This window comes from Panthera uncia (assembly GCF_023721935.1).
Source record: "Panthera uncia isolate 11264 chromosome B3 unlocalized genomic scaffold, Puncia_PCG_1.0 HiC_scaffold_1, whole genome shotgun sequence".
NCBI lineage: Eukaryota > Metazoa > Chordata > Mammalia > Carnivora > Felidae > Panthera > Panthera uncia.
In genome coordinates, this window is record NW_026057582.1 from 4,167,785 (window position 1) to 4,178,703 (window position 10,919).

Here is a 10,919-nt window from a genome sequence, read left to right on the forward strand (position 1 = left end):
GGGGCAAAGTTCCAGTCTCATTTCTCAACAGAGTTAGCTAGTTACTCCCCGGAAATGGAGACTGGTTGAAGAGGCCCCACCTCCCCATACGTCAGGCCTGCTCCTTCGCTTTTAAAGGGTCTTTTAAGAAAGGCCATAAACGTCGAAACAGGGTCAGCTCTGCCCGAGGTTGACCAACGAGAAGGCAGCTGGGCGGGGCAGGACTCTCTGACCCTGAACCGCACAGAGGGGCGGGGCGGTCACGGCCACGCCCCCCACCCAACCCCCTGCAGGGTTCTCAGAGCTCAGACCAGCGATGGGACCCGGGCTCAGCTTTGCGGAGAACCCCCAGAGGCAAAGGGCAGCGAGGGAGGCAAAGTGTCCCTCTTCCACGCCTGATAAAAAGTTGAAAAAATGTATGTGAATTTTGCTTTCTCTGCCGTTCTATAGCCTCGCTAATTTCAATTTTTTTCCTTAAATTACATACCATTATTGAGCGTAGATCAGTGTAACCTTTTCAGAAGCAATGTTTCAAATGCCCTTGCGCTAGGTTCCTGCTGAAATGGATGTAGTGTTCGGGGCCTTTTTTTTTTTTTTTCCCCCCGCGCACTATTTGTAATTATAAAAAATTGCAGCGACCTCTTTGTCCGTCATTAGAGAAAGTGCTGGGTGAAACATGGTGACATCCATTTGAGGAATACTATTTACTATTCGGTTGACAGAATGAAGCAGAGTGGCGGGTACGGGCCTGGGGAAGCACTGAGCGGACTGTCGAGAGCAAAGACAAGTTGAAGAATCGCACGGGATGGATGGTCCCATCTGTTAAAGAAATGCGCATATGTACAGATTTAGTTAAGTGACTGTATATGCCTAAAAATATTTGGAAGGAGCCACAGCAACCAGTTGATTGCTTTTGGGGAACGTGCATTCTTCTGTACTTGAATCTGGTACCACAAGCCGGTACCATTTCTGTCACATAAAAATAGGGATTAGAAACAAATTACTCACCTTTGGGTAAAATCATAGCCCGGGGAGGAGTGCCCCCGACCTGCCCTGTGGGTTCCGGCCACGAGCCCACGGCCACCTCATCTGCACGTCCAGGTGGAGAAGCATGACCCCGGCGTGCGACCTAGACGCCGGAGGGTCCCCAGCACGGCTGCTGTGCCGAACACAGACCTGGGAGCTGAGCGGGCCTCTTTCTGCCAGGCTGGCCGGGCACCAGGGAGGACATTGTCCAGTGATGGCTTCTGTTTAGATTGGCTGAGGCCTTCCCTTCTTTCTGGAAGTGGGTGGATGGCAGGGCAGATCGCTCCGAAAGTGCTTCCAGAGGAAGATAATAGACCCCATTGTGTGCGGGTAAGAGGCTGTCAGTCCTTGCCCCTAGCTCTCATTCAGCAGTCCAAAGGGGCTCTGATTATGACAAAGACACACAGTTAAAGGAAGGCTCACGGCTCTCTTCCCTCCGTCTTAAGAAATTCACGTGCAGCCACCTCTGAGTTTTGCCAAAAAAGGAGAGGGGAAGTTATACGACAGGCAGTGCTGAGGGTAGAGGGAGGGGCCGCACAGCTCGCGGGGACCAGATGGGTGACCGGTACTTTGGGTACCCGTATGGGGCCTGGGTGGCACGAATGTTGCATCAGGTACAGGGGCTCAGCAACACCCCTGCTGCAACCTACGGGGCACTCCAGTGCCCGGAACCCTGGGGCTGGGGGATGTGCCGGAAGCAAAGGCGAGGGCAGCACTCTCCGAGACAGCTTGTCAAGAGTGCCTCACTCACGGTACCTGAGGGAGGTCAGAAGACACCGCCAGCCACATAACCTGAGACATTCCCATCTCTCAGAGGGAAAAATAGGATTATGAGAAAGAACAGGCAAGAGACCAGGCAAGCTGGTTGTGGTCGACTGCGCTGGGCCAGCCGCTTGGCAAGAGTGGAAGGGCAAGGGGGCGCCTGGGTGGCTCTGTCGTTGAGCGTCCCACTTTGGCTCGGGTCGTGATCTCGCAGTTTGTGAGTTCGAGCCCCGCGTCGGGCTCTGTGCTGACAGCTCGGAGCCCGGAGCCTGCTTTGCATTCTGTGTCCCCCTCTCTCTCTGCCCCTCCCCCGCTCGTGCTCTTTCTCTCAAAAATAAATAAACATTAAAAAAAAAAAAAAAGGAGTGGAAAGTCAAGGACGGAAGCCTAGGCAATTGCAATAGTAAAGAGCAGGCAGAGGCAGGAGTCAAGCAGTGAGACTGGCGTTGGCACGGGGGCGGCTTCAAGGAAGGCAGAGGTGTGGTGGTGTCCAAGGTGGCAGCGGGGCGAGGACCCAGAGTGTCCCCTGGATCAGCCACAGGGCATGAGGATGTTGGGCCGGTGCAGGGAGCAGGGGGCACGAGGGGGGGGGGGTGTGCTGTCATGTGGAACAGAGCCACTCAGCCACCTGAGAGAGGAGGCCGGGAAGGTCAGGGCCAGAGGCACAGTGTTTACATCAATGCAGGGGGCGGGTAGGGGTGGGCGTCTCCAGTGTGTTTGCAGGGCAAGGCAAAGTTGCTGCAAGCAGGGCAGGGGTTAGGGACAGTGGAAACAAGGCCTGCCTGGGGACATGAAGAAAGCTGGAGGGCTCAGGAGCCAGAAGGTTCTCCACCCAGACCAGCAGGTGTTGCTGGGAGCCTGCAGGGCAGAAGGCGGGATGTGCACTTTGTGACTTCCGCACTGCCGTTCCACCTTGGGGCTGGGCTCTGGGAGTGGGGCTCAAGTGGCATGGAGACAGAGGTGGCTGAAATTTGGAAGACCAGGAATCTGTGAGGATACAGACAGAGAAAAGGAGAGTCTATGGTAGGAACACAGTTCAGTGTGCCTATCGTGCAATTGTGTATCGCACCACACACACACACACACACACACACACACACACATTTGTGCTTGCACACACCACAGAGTCCGAATTGTGCGGTGCACAACCTGTGCAACGGTACACGCTGCCCTTTGCAGGAGCTAAATGTGGCATTTGGGCTGTGGATTTCTGAGAACGGGAATGTGAACCGGGCCCCCAAACAGTCAATGCTGCTGTGGACACAGGAAGGTGGCACAGGACAGCTGAGGAGGCGATAATGTCCGTGAGAGGAAAATTAGAGAGATGACTTTTGTAGGAAGTAAACAAGCAGCTGCAGGGCCTGTGGACAGGGCCGGGAATGTCGGCTGCTCCGGGAGGCAGGAGGAGCAAGGGCAACCTCCCCAGAGGGTCCTGACAACGCCGGTGATGGAATCGGCATGCACTCAAGGCTGCGCGCGGTGCTGGGCACAACGGCAGTAGCCTCAGTAGCCTCAGTTTCATGGATGAGGAAGCTCTGTGAGATTAAATGCTGTCCCAGGGGTGGGCCCGGGATTTGGACCCAGGCACAGAACAGAAGGTGACTTGTGGTCAGGCCCCCCCCCCCCCCGCCCACATCCTTCTAGACCTCAGGCCGCCCACACGTGTTGCCGGCGGGTGCCCAGCCCACACGCGGCCCCTGGTCCTGGGGATGGGGCCTGCCCGAGATCTCCAGCAAGAATAGAGAAATCAAGTCCGTCCCAATTAAGTCCCACACGGGGACCGGGGGTCCCGAGGGGCCCTGCCACCTGCCCACAGTCCTCATTGTGCACAGCTAATCCCGTCCAGGTGTCTGCTGGCAGGCCCCTGATCAATTAGTCACCGCGATTGAAGCTGAGTGTAATTAATTATTCAATTTTGAGCTGTTCCAGCTTAATGCGTCTGAAATGACATCATGCAGCCTGGGCGTTCTGCAGGCGGGGACAAAAGGCAAACAGGTCCGAACAAAGCCCCCCGTGCACCTGACCCGCTCTGAATCGGCACTAATCCTCTGCCTCCCAGAGTGAGCCCGCTCACCTCCACACCGCTGTCATGGCCCGCTCTGAGCAGGTGCACGGCCCCTCCGAGACCCTCGGCCTCCGGGTCACGGACCCCCGGCTTAATCAGTGTTCTGTCATCACCCTGGCTGCCCAACCCCACCGAGGGACGTGTTCCGTCACTCCTTCTTCGTGGGCTGAAGTCGCAGCTCCCGCTGGACGTGGATCTTCGTGGGCTGAAGTCACGCGGAGTGACCCCACAACAGTCTCTCTGCGGTCACCACCCCACCACCCTGCTGTCACAGGGCTGGAGGGCCCCTCGGGAGGCGAACAAACCCTGTGGGGGCGGCCGGAGCCAGCGTGATAGCAGAACTCTCTCTTCTGCTCTGGGCCCAGGTGGAGATGGCAGTAAGCAGCGGGCAGGGCGCCGTCCTGGGGGTCTTTCAAGGGGAGGTGGAGGGGCGCGCCCTGATCTGCACCACTGAGCCCAGCGTTTCCAGGGGGGTCACCTGCCCTGCTTCTCTTTGCTCTCCTGCACCACGGCCGGGCCCCACCCCCTCAGCGGCCCGTTCACAGCGCCTCCCTAACTGGACCCCAGTGCAGGCATCTGTCCAGAGTGACAATGTGCTCGTTTGAACAGTCCGTGGCTCCCTGTCACCTTGGTCGAGCGCAAGCCCTCAGCCTGGCTGTGGGTCCCCAGGGTCTCCACCCTGCCTCCCTCCTTACCCTCCTTCTCTCTGCGCACACGGGCTCTGTTGTCATCATGCCCGTCCCTCGCCTTTTGGGCTTAGACTGGCTTTCCCAGGCCTCGACGCCTGCCCCCTGCCCGCCCAGCAAACCCCTACACTTCCTTCCCTCTTTCCTTGGACACATGCGTGTCCCCCTCCGCGGATGGCGCCTCTTGTCTCAATGCGTCCTGAGTGTGTGTTTACACGGCGGTCCCAGCTGGGCTGGGCAGAGGGGACAGCAATCTTTGTCCCTCGCCTGTGTTTGCAGGCGTCCAGCCCAGTGCTTAGCACATAATGGACCCTCCAGAAATGTTTGTTGAATTCATGAAGGAAGAAATTATTAAATCGGCCAAATTGAACTCATTATCTCCCCCCTTCCTCCCTGCCCACAAGGGAGGCCTCGCACCCTGCATCTGGGATAATGGTGTCATTATCAGCCACTCAGCCCGCCCAGCTGCCCGCAGCCAGTGTATTATCCAGGCGGCTCAGAGAAAGACCCCCAATCCTGATCCCCACCCCCTCCCCCTGGCTCCGGCCTCATTGTCTCTTCCCCTCGCCTCGCCCCCCCCCCCCGCCGCCGCCGGGCCTGCACCCCGGGGGCACGGCCTCCAGCATCATCGCACATCCTCCAGGATGGCCCCGCAGGGCTTTTCCGCAATGCAAAACTGGGCACGAACTTCTGTGGTTTCGGATGCATTTCCCCCTCTGGGGACACACCCGAAGGGAGGCAAACCTATTCGCAGGCCCTAGTTCCCAGCAGCACCATTCACAGGGCAGAAAGGTGGAAGCAACCCAGCCGTCCGCGGGGTGGATGAAGGGACACACTGAATGTGCGGCAAGCACCCGGGGCAGCGCGACCGTCTTAAGGAGAAACCGAGCTGATGCGTGCTGTGACGCGGATGGACTTCGAAGACGGTCCGCTGGGTGAAATCAGCCAGTCCCAAAAGGCCAAATCCCGCCTGATTCCACCTACGCCAGGTCCCCGGAGGACTCAAACTCACGGAGACAGAAAGCGGCTTGGAAGGGGGGAGGGGGGCAGGCGGGGGGGGGGGGGGGGGGGGCGGGTGGTTCACGGGGGCATGAAGAAGCTCTGGAGAGGAGACGGATGGGGGTGAGACTCCACCACAGCGGGGACATGTGTCACAGCACTGCACTGTATAATTAGAAATGGTTGGGGCGCCCAGGTGGCTCAGTCGGTTAAGCATCCGACGTCGGCTCAGGTCATGATCTCACTGTCCGTGAGTTCGAGCCCCGCGTCGGGCTCTGTGCTGACAGCTCAGAGCCTGGAGCCTGTTTCAGATTCTGTGTGTCCCCCTCTCTCTCTGACCTTCCCCTGTTCATGCTCTGTCTCTCTCTGTCCCAAAAGTAAATAAACGTTAAAAAAAAAAAAAAAAAAAAAAAAAAAAAAGAAATGGTTAAGGTGGCAGATTTCGCGCTGTGTGTCTTTACTGCGATTTGCTATAAATTCCTCAAATGCTCAGGGCGGCATCCAATTCCCGCACGGCCTTCCCTGCCGGGGCTCCCTCTCCACCCGGACTCCCTCACACCGACTCCACTGGGCGCTGCTCTCCCCGCCACGTTCTCTGCCTCCGCCCAGGTGGCTCCCTGTTCCCCCCAAACCTGCCCACGCGACCTGGCGGGTCCTCTCCTGGAAAAACACAGCGCTGAGCCCGGAAGGGCACCAAGCGAATGAATGAAGGAAGCAGCGAATGCTTGGCTGTCTCCCGCCCCCCCTCCCCCGGCTGTCAAGCCGGACAGCAGCCTTGAGGTCTGAGGGTGAGGCCTGGGCGGGGGACCGACACCCAGGGGTACCGGGCCACATCCCAAGCCACAATTCCCTCTGGGGGAGAACGAGGGTGTCTCACTATCACCCAGAAGGAGACTCTCGTGCTGGGCCGGTCCTGCCCTGATTTCCTCACTTTTCACCTGTTGGCTCAGAGTGAGAGCCACTTTGGGGCCGGATGGGCTGAGCCTCAGTTTCCCCCTTTGTAAAACGGGGACCACCTGCCCACTGTGATGGGGGAGGAGACGACAGTAGGGGTGGCTACAGTTTGCCAGGCTGTGTCCCCAGCAAGCACCATGGAGGATGCTGGTTCTCCCTAGCCGGGAGCCCACGGAGCTCGGGGCGCAGTGCGGAGACAGAGAGGAAGCCAGGACGAATCTTCATCAGAGCCAGTTGAGAGTCGGGGCGCGCCTGGGTGGCTCAGTCGGTTAAGCGCCTGACTCCGGCTCAGGTCATGATCTCACGGTTCGTGGGTTCGAGCCCCGCGTCGGGCTCTGTGCTGACCGCTCGGAGCCTGGAGCCGCTTCGGAGTCTGTGTCTCCCCCTCTCTCTGCCCCTCCCCCACTCATGCTCTGTCTGTCTCTCTCAAAAATAAATAAACATTAAAAAAAATTTAAAAAAATTAAAAAAAGAAGGAAGAGAGGCGCCTGGGTGGCTCAGTCAGTTAAGTGTCTGACTCCTGGTTTTGGCTCCTGTCATGAGCCCACGGTTCTGAGTTCGAGTCCTGCATCGGGCTCTGCGCTGACAGTGCAGAACCTGCTTGGGATTCTCTGTCTCTCTCTCTCTCTCTCTCTCTCTCTCTCTCTCTCTGCCCCTCCCCTGCTTACTCTCTCTCTCTCTCTCAAAAATAAATAAATTAACATTTAAAATTCAGCCAAGCTTTCCAAATCAATATTGTTATAGTTTGCCTGACCATAAATAAAAACTATTTATAAAAAAAAAAAAATGGAAGAAAAAGGGAAGGGAGAGGAAGGGAAGGAGAGAGAACACACATTCAAAGGACTTGGCCCATCAGGGGGTCTGGCTGAGGCTGAGGGCAGGGGACACCTTTCCTTGGGTGGGGGTGGGGGGGGTAACACTCAAATTTCTATATCCTGAGGAAGAGCAGGGAGAAGGGGGTGAGCTGCCTGGGCGGCCCAGCCCCCCGGAGGCGCTCCTGCGGCCTTCTACAAAGCAGTCTTCTTGCTGGAAACACCTCTGATGAGGTGGGAACTTGCTGTGGAGACAGTGGCCACGGCTCCGAGCAAGCCTTCAGCCTCATGGCATGCCATGAGGCTGAAGGCTTGTCCATGGCCCTCCATGGGGAGCCTCCAAGGGCCTCCATGGCCCTTGTCCATGGCCCTCCAAGGGGAGCGCCCGCCCGGCGGAGGGGAGTGTTCAGAGCGGAAGGCCAAGGCTCCAGCCTGAAGCAGCTTCTCAGAGTCCGCACCGCCCCTTCCAATCCCCTGCCCGAGGCTCTGGGCTTCCGGGGAAGTCACGCAGGGAGCCTCACCCCTCCAAGTGTAGCGCACGGTGAGGACGGGGCTCCGGGCCTGGGACCCCTGAGTTGGGAAGCAGAGGGAGCAGGTCTGTCCCCTGAGCACGAATTCCACCCCTCGGCTCGGCCCGAGCAGGCTCGCAGGCCCCTGGTGCCCAGTTGAGCCTGCTGGGGCGGCCCGCGGTGACACGGGGCTGGCACGCCTCCCCGTGCGGTCATGTCTCATTGCCGCTGCGGCCTAGCTGATTAGCACAGTAACCACCAGCCTCAGGAAGGAGGTGGACTTCAGAGCGCCAGGAATTAAGCTGAGACTTTGCAAGTCCGTGCCTTTGCCGGCCCCGGCTAGCAGCGTGGATCCCCGGGCGCAGAAGCAGGCCTCATCCAGACTTGGCTCTGATGCCCTCATCTGTTGAGTAAAGCGGGGTCACTTCAAGGCGAGCGACCCCCTCGGCTCGGAGCCTGCTCCGGCCGTCCCCGCGGCGGCCCCCCGAAAGCAGGTCCAGAGGGCAGTAGCGTGGCAGCCGAGCCGGGCGGGGTTGCACCCTCGCATCAGGGGAACACCAAGCCCGTGGCTTTCTAAGAAAGGATTTTGGCCAACGCCCGTGGCAAGAGCATGACCACATGGCTTGGCCACAACCGAGTCTGTCTGTGTGGGATTCTCCAGGAATCGTGTGGCTCAGAGGATGTGGTCAGAGGAGGAGGGAAGAGGCGGGAAGCCCGACTCCCAGGGTTTCAAGGACACCGGCCGGGGCTGCGACGACGAGCCCGAGGGAAGGGAGCGCAGACACGCACGTGGAGAGAAGACGGGGCCGAGGGGCTGGTTTTGTTTATCTGAAACTTTTGAGGACGAACAGCGGACACGGAGGTGGGGACAAGGAAGCGAGCCTCCACGCGTCCTTCATCCAGGTTCAGGGGCCTGGACGCGTGCCTGCTCAGAGGCCGCATCTAAACCCGTGGCGGGGGCCGAGGGCACCCCCTCTCCTCGCGCTCTGACCGGCCGAACCAAAGCATTCTCCGCCCCGGTCAGCTCTCTTCTGGAAGCTTTCTCTGCACCCCAGGCCCATGCCCTTGGAAAGCCCTCCGTTCAAACGAGACCCCCCGCCCCCCAACCACCACAACAGACATGCGCACAGGGCTCTCTGGAAAGTCCCTCCAAGTCTTTTGAGGTGGCCCCAGAACAGGTGGCATGAAAGAGAGCAGGGGAGCTACTTCGGGCACCGAGAGATGGCCATGTGCCACCTGCCTCTGTCAGAGCCCCGGCGCCCGTGATGAATGTGCTCAAGTCCGAAATAGTCTTCAAAGCAAGTGCCACAGGCGGGTCCAAACTCAGACTCCTGGGGCGATTGGGTTTCATGATCCGCCTGCAGCCGTGGTTACGGGGTAGCACGGACCTTCTCACCCCTTAATTATAGTTCTGGCATTCGAAAAACACACCAACACCTCTCCCTCCCCTGGCGCCCTGGCCTCATTCCTCCCCACTCCCAAACGCTCCGAGAGCCGGAGATAATCCCCCGGCCCGTTTATGACCGTCCCTGTCCCTGTCCTCCGTGGTCTGACCGCACACTCGTTGGCCCGCACCTCCCAGCTGCCTTACAAGGTAATATTGCCCGCGGAGATGCTACTTTGGGAAGAGTCAAGAGGACAGAGAATGTCAGGATCTTTTTTTATGCGCTGAGCCAAGCCATTCCAGGGGCCTCCGAGAACAGGCGGTGTTCTGTATCTGAGACAACTTGAACACACGCTCTCCTTCCAGGGGGCCGGAGGTGGAAAAAGTAAGCCCATGGCCTCTTTGGCTCGAGCCGGACGGAGCAAATTAAAACAGTGAGGAATTTTCCCCTTCCAACTGCAGATCTGTTTTAGGTCTGATGTCTGTCAACCAAATTAAAATAGATGAAAGCCGGCCTCAACTATGTCCCTGGGTGGAGAAGGGAGGCACAGCCTTCGTGATGGGGACTGGTGACCTCGTTCTGGGCTGCTTCCCTGATTGACTGCATCTCCAGGGTGGAAAGTGGCCTGGGCGGCCAACACTCCCGCTCCTCCCCACACCCCTGCCCACACAGGGGACACGGTAGGAAAGCCAAAGGGGAACGGCGGGGTGACCAAAAGTCCTCCGGAGGTGAAGAAAAGGTCCGAGGCAGGGGGAGTCAAGCCCACAGGAGCGGAGCGGGGACGCACGGAGTCCTGGCGCTGTGCGGGCCGGTGAATTTAGTATGGGTCCGAGCGGGGTGTGCATCCTGCACGCTGCGTCCACTCAGGGCTGCATGAGTAGGGCGACCCGTCCACAGCACAGGAGGGGACAGACCTGCACCGCCTCACCCTGGTCCCACCCCCTGCTGGACCCCTCCTTGTGAGAGCAAAGTGAGCACTTCGGCCCTTTTACGTTGGAGAGTGGGCAGGACCCTGGGCGAGAGAGAAGAGCCGGGCCACCCAGACCACTGGGCTGGGACAGACGCTGCCAGGCAGGCGTGAGCTGGGAAAGGGCCCCAGCACGGTGCACGGACACAGGGGCTTCCAAAGTGTCACCCCGGTCACTGTGTGAACACCACAGATCCAAGTATAAAGTGGCAATGAATTCCTAATGCTGCCTAACCGCCCCCCCACCCCAGCCTTCCCTACAGAGTCCTCTCCAGCTGGGAGAGGGGGTCGGCAGGTGGAGGGAGGGGGGCCCCAGGAGAAGACTCCAGGGAGCACACACCATAGCCACAACCCCTGGAAGAGGGGCCCCCGCAAACATTCTCATTGAATCTTCTCACAGAGCCCATTCGAGGGTTGAAGCGTCCCTGCTTTGGTCACCAAGTGGCAGACAGGGACGTGTTGGGGCCTGTCCAGGAAGCAAGATACGTGCATCAGGCAGCCTGTCCCTCCGAATGCCCAAAGGAGAGGTCCTATACTCCTCTTCCCCTCAAGTCTAAGCCCCCAGGGCTGTGTGTGTGTGTGTTGTGGGGGGTCGGGGAGTACATTGAACTCAAGGGGAAACCACAGAACGGCTCCAAAAAGCTCAGGGGCTCCCCTATCAGTCGCCACCCTGCTCCCCTCCCTCTGTCCTGCCCCGGCCTGCAGAGAGCATTTTGCACGTAGGTCATGCCCTCTGCGACTCTTCCCGTTAGATCACTGGACAGAAATGTGGCAT

At 58.9% G+C, this 10,919-nt stretch overlaps 1 non-coding gene across 1 annotated transcript; it reads left to right on the plus strand.

Moving 5' to 3' along the window:
• The first annotated feature begins 6,721 nt into the window (after positions 1-6,721).
• TRNAR-CCG (transfer RNA arginine (anticodon CCG)) lies at positions 6,722-6,806 on the plus strand. The gene has a single exon. It is a non-coding gene; the product is annotated as a tRNA-Arg (tRNA).
• The last annotated feature ends 4,113 nt before the right edge of the window (positions 6,807-10,919 follow it).